Below are 7,118 nucleotides of genomic sequence, written 5' to 3' on the forward strand. Positions count from 1 at the left end.
CATTGTAAAAATGGCTAGCTTGCCAAAAGCAATCTACAGATTCAATGCAATCCCCATCAAAATTCCAACTCAATTCTTCAACGAATTAGAAAGGGCAATCAGCAGATTCATCTGGAATAACAAAAAAACTAGGATAGCAAAAACTCTTCTCAAGGATAAAAGAACCTCTGGTGGAATCACCATGCGTGACCTAAAGCTGTACTACAGAGCAATTGTGATAAAAACTGCATGGTACTGGCATAGCGACAGACAAGTAGACCAATGGAACAGAATTGAAGACCCAGAGATGAACCCACACACCTATGGTCATTTGATCTTTGACAAGGGAGCTAAAACCATCCAGTGGAAAAAAGACAGCATTTTCAACAAATGGTGCTGGCACAACTGGCGGTTATCATGTAGAAAAATGCAAATTGATCCATTTCTATCTCCTTGTACTAAGGTCAAATCTAAGTGAATTAAGGAACTCCACATAAAACCAGAGACACTGAAACTTATAGAGGAGAAAGTAGGGAAAAGCCTCGAAGATATGGGTACAGGGGAAAAATTCCTGAATAGAACAGCAGTGGCTTGTGCTGTAAGATCGAGAATCGATAAATGGGACCTCATAAAATTGCAAAGCTTCTGCAAAGCAAAAGACATCGTCAATAAGACAAAAAGGCCACCAACAGATTGGGAAAGGATCTTTACCTGTCCCAAATCGGATAGGGGACTAATATCCAATATATATAAAGAACTCAAGAAGGTGGACTCCAGAAAATCAAATAACCCCATTAAAAAATGGGGCTCAGAGCTGAACAAAAAATTCTCACCTGAGGAATACCGAATGGCTGAGAAGCACCTGAAAAAATGTTCAGCATCCTTAATCATCAGGGAAATGCAAATCAAAACAACCCTGACATTTCACTTCACTCCAGTCAGAATGGCTAAGATCAAAAATTCAGGTGACAGCAGATGCTGGCGAGGATGTGGAGAAAGAGGAACACTCCTCCATTGTTGGTGGGATTGCAAGCTTTTACAACCCCTCTGGAAATCAGTCTGGCAGTTCCTCAGAAAATTGGACATAGTACTACCAGAGGATCCAGCAATACCTCTCCTGTGCGTATATCCAGAAGATGTCCCAACCGGTAAGAAGGACACATGCTCCACTATGTTCATAGCAGCCTTATTTATAATAGCCAGAAGCTGGAAAGAACCCAGATGCCCCTCAACAGAGGAATGGATACAGAAAATGTGGTACATTTACACAATGAGGTACTACTCAGCTATTAAAAAGAATGAATTTATGAAATTCCTAGCCAAATGGATGGACCTGGAGGGCATCATCCTGAGTGAGGTAACCCAATCACAAAGGAACTCACACAATATGTACTCACTGATAAGTGGATATTAGCCCAGAAATTTAGGATACCCAAGATATAAGATATAATTTGCTAAACGCATGAAATTCAAGAAGAACGAAGACCAAAGTGTGGACAGTTTGCCCCTTCTTAGAAATGGGAACAAAACACCTATGGAAGGAGTTACAGAGACAAAATTTGGAGCTGTGACGAAAGGATGGACCATCTAGTGATTGCCATATGCAGGGATCCATCCCATAATCAGCTTCCAAACGATGACACCATTGCATACACTAGCAAGATTTTGCTGAAAGGACCCAGATATAGCTGTCTCTTGTGAGACTATGCCGGGGCCTAGCAAACATAGAAGTGGATGATCACAGTCAGCTATTGGATGGATCACAGGGCTCCCAATGGAGGAGCTAGAGAAATTACCCAAGGAGCTAAAGGGAACTGCAACCCTATAGGTGGAACAACAATATGAACTAACTAGTACCCTGGAGCTCTTGTCTCTAGGTGCATATGTATCAAAAGATGGCCTAGTTGGCCATCACTGGAAAGAGAGGCCCATTGGACTTGCAAACTTTATATGCCCCAGTACAGGGGAACACCAGGGCCAAAAGGGGGGAGTGGATGGGTAGGAGATTGGGGGGGTGGGTACGGGGGACTTTTGGGATAGCATTGAAATTGTAAACGAGGAAAATACCTAATAAAAAATAAATAAATAAAAAAAAAGAAAATAAAGCCACAACATACCCAAACTTTTGGGATCCAATGAAAGCAGTCCTAAGAGGAAAACTCATAGCTCTGAGTTCCTCTAAAAAGAAACTAGAGAGAGCACACACTAGTAGCTTGACAATACACCTAAAAGCTCTACAACAAATAGAAGCAAATTCACCCAAGAGGAGTAGACTTCAAGAAATAATCAAACTCAGGGCTGAAATCAACCAAATAGAAACAAAAAGAACTACTTAAGGAATCAACCAAACCAGGAGCTGATTCTTTGAGATAATCAACAGGATAGATAAACCCTTAACCAGACTAACCAGTATCCTAATTAACAAACTCAGAAGTGAAAATGAAGACATAACAACAGAAACTGAGGAAATCCAAAGCATCATCAGATCCTACTACAAACTGCTATACTCAACAAAACTGGAAAACCCGGAATGAAATGAACAATTTTCTAGACAGATACCAGGTACCAAAGTTAAATCTGGATTAGATTAATGATCTAAACAGTCCCATATCCCCCAAAGAAATAGAAGTCATTAATAGTCTCCCAACCAATAAAAGCCCAGGACCAGATGGGTTTAGTGCAGAGTTCTATCAGACCTTCAAAGAAGACCTAATTCCAATGCTTCTCAAAGAATTCCAGGAAATAGAAACAGAAGGTACTCTGCCCAATTCATTCTATGAAGCCACAGTTACTCTCATACCTAAACCACGTAAAGACCGAACACAGGAGAACTTCAGACCAATTTTCCTTATGAATATCGATGCAAATACTCAATAAAATCCTCACAAACTGAATCCAAGAACACAACAAAACGATCATCCATCATGATCAAGTGGGCTTCATCCCAGGGATGCAGGGATGGTTTAATATATTGAAATCCATCAAAGTAATCCAGTATATAAACAAACTCAAAGAGAAAAACCACATGATCATCTTGTTAGATTCTGAGAAAGCATTTGACAAAATCCAACACCCCTTTATGATAAAAGTCTTGGAAAGATCAGGATTTCAAGGCCCATACCTAAACATGATAAAATCAATAAACAGCAAACCAGTAGCCAACATCAAATTAAGTGGAGAGAAGCTTGAAGCAATCCCACTAAAATCAGGGACTAGACAAGGTTGCCTACTTTCTCCCTACCTATTCAATATAGTACTCAAAGTCCTAGCTAGAACAATTAGACAACAAAAGGAGATCGAGGGGATACAAATTGGAAAGGAAAAAGTCAAAATATCACTATTTGCAGATAATATGATAGTATATATAAGTGATCCTAAAAATTCCACCAGAGCCTAATATTCCACCTAAAAATTCCACCTAAGCCTGATAAACAGCTTCAGTGAAGTAGCTGGATATAAAATTAACTCAAATAAATTAGTGGCCTTTCTCTACACAAAGGATAAACAGGCTGAGAAAGAAAGTAGGGAAATAACACCCTTCACAATAGTCACAAATAATATAAAATATCTTGGTGTGGCTCTAAGAAAGTGAAAGATCTGTATGATAAGAACTCCAAGTCTCTGAAGAAAGAAATCAGAGAAGATCTCAGAAGATGGAAAGATCTCCCATGCTCATGGGTTGATAGGACGAATATAGTAAAAATGGCCATCTTGCTGAAAGCACTCCACAGATTCAATGCAATCCCCATCAAAATTCCAACTCAATTCTTCAGTGAATTTTAAAATGCAATTTGCAAATTCATCTGGAATAACAAAAAACCTAGGATAGCAAAAGCTATTCTCAATGATAAAAGAACCTCTGGTGGAATCACCATGTCTGACCTCATGCTGTAGTACAGAGCAATTGTGATGAAAACTGCATGGTACTCATAAAGCTTCAGACAGGTAGATCAGTGGAATAGAATTGAAGATCCAGAAATGAACCCACACACCTATGGTCACTTGATCTTTGACAAGGGAGCTAAAACTACTCAGTGGAAAAAAGACAGCATTTTCAACAAATGGTGCTGGCACAACTGGTGGTTATCATGTAGAAGAATGCGAATTGATCCATTTTTATCTCCCTGTACAAAGCTCAAATCTAAGTGGATCAAGGAGCTCCACATAAAACCAGAGACTCTGAAAGTTATAGAGGAGAAAGTGGGGAAAAGCCTCGAAGATATGGGCACCGGGGAAAAATTCCTGAACAGAACAGCAATGGCTTGTGCTGTATGATCGAGAATTGACAAATTGGACCTTATAAAATTGCAAAGCTTCTGTAAGGCAAAACACACTGTCAATAAGACAAAAAGGCCATCAAGAGATTGAGAAATGATCTTTACCAATCCTAAATCTGACAGGGAACTAATATCCAATATATACAAAAAACTCAAGAAGATGGACTCCAGAAAATCAAATAAACCTATTAAAAATGGGGTACAGAGCTAAACAAAGAATTCTCAACTGAGGAATATTGAATGGCTGAGAAGCACCTGAAAAAATGTTCAACATCCTTAATCATCAGGGAAATGCCAATCATAACAACCCTGAGATTCTACCTCACACCAGTCAGCAAAGATCAAAAATTCAGGTGACAGCAGATGTTAGGGAGGATATGGAGAAAGAGGAACACTCTTCCATTGCTCGTGGGACTGCAAGCTTGTACAACCACTCTGGAAATCAGTTTGGCTGTTCCTGAGAAAATTGGACATAGTTATTGTCTTAGTCAAGGTTTCTATTTCTGGACAAAACAACATAACCAAGTAGCAAGTTGGGAGGAAAGTGTTTATTCAGTTTACAGTTCCATACTGCTGTTTTTCACCAAGGAAGTCAGGACTGGAACTCAAGCAGGTCAGAAAGCAGGAGCTGATGCAGAGGCCACGGAGGGATGGATGTTCTTTACTGGCTTGCTTCCCCTGGCTTGCTCAGTCTTCTCTTTTATAGAACTCAAGACTACTAGCCCAGGGATGGTCCCACCCACAAGGGGCCCTTCCCCCTTGATCACTAATTGAGAAAATGCCTTACAGCCTGATCTCATGGAGGCATTTCCTCAACTAAAGCTCCATTCTCTTTGATAATGTCAGTCTGTGTCACGTTGATACAAAACTAGCCAGTAAAATTGACCCCTTGCCAACTTGACACACATACACATCACTAGTAAGCCTCAACCATTATTTACTTATAGTCCCACAATCTTTGCAAATTCTTAAAATTTCAATCTCTCTTAAAATCCAATTAAAAGTCTCTTAACTGTGGGTTCCACTAATATACTTCCTTCAAGAGGGGAAAGCATCAGGGCAAAGACACAATGAAAAGCAAAATCAAACTCCAACTGTCCAATGTCTGGGATCCACTCATGATCTTCTGGATTCCTCCAATGGCTTGGGTCACTTCTCCAGCTCTGCCCTTTGTAGCACACACCTTGTCCTCTAGGCTCCAGATGCCTGTACTCCACTGCTGCTGCTGTTCTTGGTACTGGCATCTCCAAAACGCTGCCGTCTTTAGCTGTAACTAGGCTTCACCAATAGCCTCTCACAGGCTCTCTTCATGGTGCTAAGCCTCAACTCCTTTGCATGACCCCTTCAGTCCTGGGACATCAATTGCTACTGAGGCTGCATCTTCTCCAATGGCCTCCCACGGCCTCTTATAGTGCTGAGTCTCAGCTGCTCTTCATGACCCCTTCATGCCTTCAAAACCAGTACTACTGGGGTGACTTTTATACATTACCAAGTCCAGCCACAGCACAAGGTAAAACCTTGGCTATCTCTGGAACACAGCCTCTGTGCTCTCAGAAAACACTTCCCAGAAGATTTCACCTCAGTGATGCTGGACTCTTCTTAATTACTGCTAATTTCTTAGCTCCAGCTAACCAGCATCAATAGTCCCAGTAATGCAAAGGTTTTACTTTAGTGGTTCTGGTATCTTGTTAATCACAGCTGAATCTTCAGCCCCAGCTAACCAGAACCACAGAATCTTCACAATCAAAATAGTAATGGCCTTGAAAAGAGTCTTCAATTTTCCCTCTGAAAGTTTACGTGCCAGGACTCCATCTTCTGCACTGCTCTCAACATTATCTTCCAAGCTCCTACACAACATCCCACAGAGCTCTTAACACCGAATGGATCTTCTAGCCCAAAGTTCCAAAGTCCTTCTACCATCCTCCCCAAAACATGGTCATGTTGTTACAGGAATACACCACTATGCTGGTACCAATTTGTCTTAGTCAAGGTTTCTATTCCTGGACAAAACATCATAACCAAGAAGCAAGTTGGGAGGAAAGGGTTTATTCAGTTTACATTTCCATACTGCTGTTCATCACCAAGGGAAGTCAGGACTGGAACTCAAGCAGGTCAGAAAGCAGGAGCTGATGCAGAGGCCATTAGGTAATTAAGGTTACCTCATGATTGTCCTTGAATGGCTACTTAAGCAGGTTACAGAAGTCCTATCATAGCAAAGCAGACGGTCAGGATAGGGTAGGATCACTGAGTTAGAGTTACTGGGAACTTCTGGGACTGGAGTCAGAGACAAGCTGCTAGTGGCTACCAAGGTGGATGCCTAGCATAATATGGAGGGTGGTGTTTGTTTGTTTGTTGTTGTTTGCCACCTCAGGACTTGCAACCTAAGACTTTTTTTCTGGGGCTAGAAACTAGCTTGTTTAGGAACACTTCCTGTTCTTTCAGACGATCCAGGTTCAATATCTAACACTCATGTGGTTGCTCACAACCATCTGAACCTCCAGTTCCAGGTGTTCCAAGGACCTCTTCTGGCCTTTGAGTCACCAGGCACAAAGGTGGTGCATAGACATATACAGGCCAAACATCTATACACATTTTAAAGGAGAGTATTTTTCTGCATCTATGTGATAAGTAGTGTGCTCCCCCCGACCCAGTGATAACAATGAAGCTCAGGAAGATTACTCCTGCTCACTTTCCTGTGATTACATCCACAACTCCCAGCATTTGTAATCCCAGTGGTTTCAGTAGTTCATTCTGAGTTTTCCTTTTACCCCAGTTACCCTGTAAATCCTCCCTCAATTCTTCCTGCCAGATTAGAATATTTCTTTCTTTGTTCTCTTGCAGTCAGGATTAGACAAAAACCTT

The sequence above is a fragment of the Mus musculus genome, chromosome 13, assembly GCF_000001635.26.
Source record: "Mus musculus strain C57BL/6J chromosome 13, GRCm38.p6 C57BL/6J".
Taxonomy (NCBI): Eukaryota; Metazoa; Chordata; class Mammalia; order Rodentia; family Muridae; genus Mus; species Mus musculus.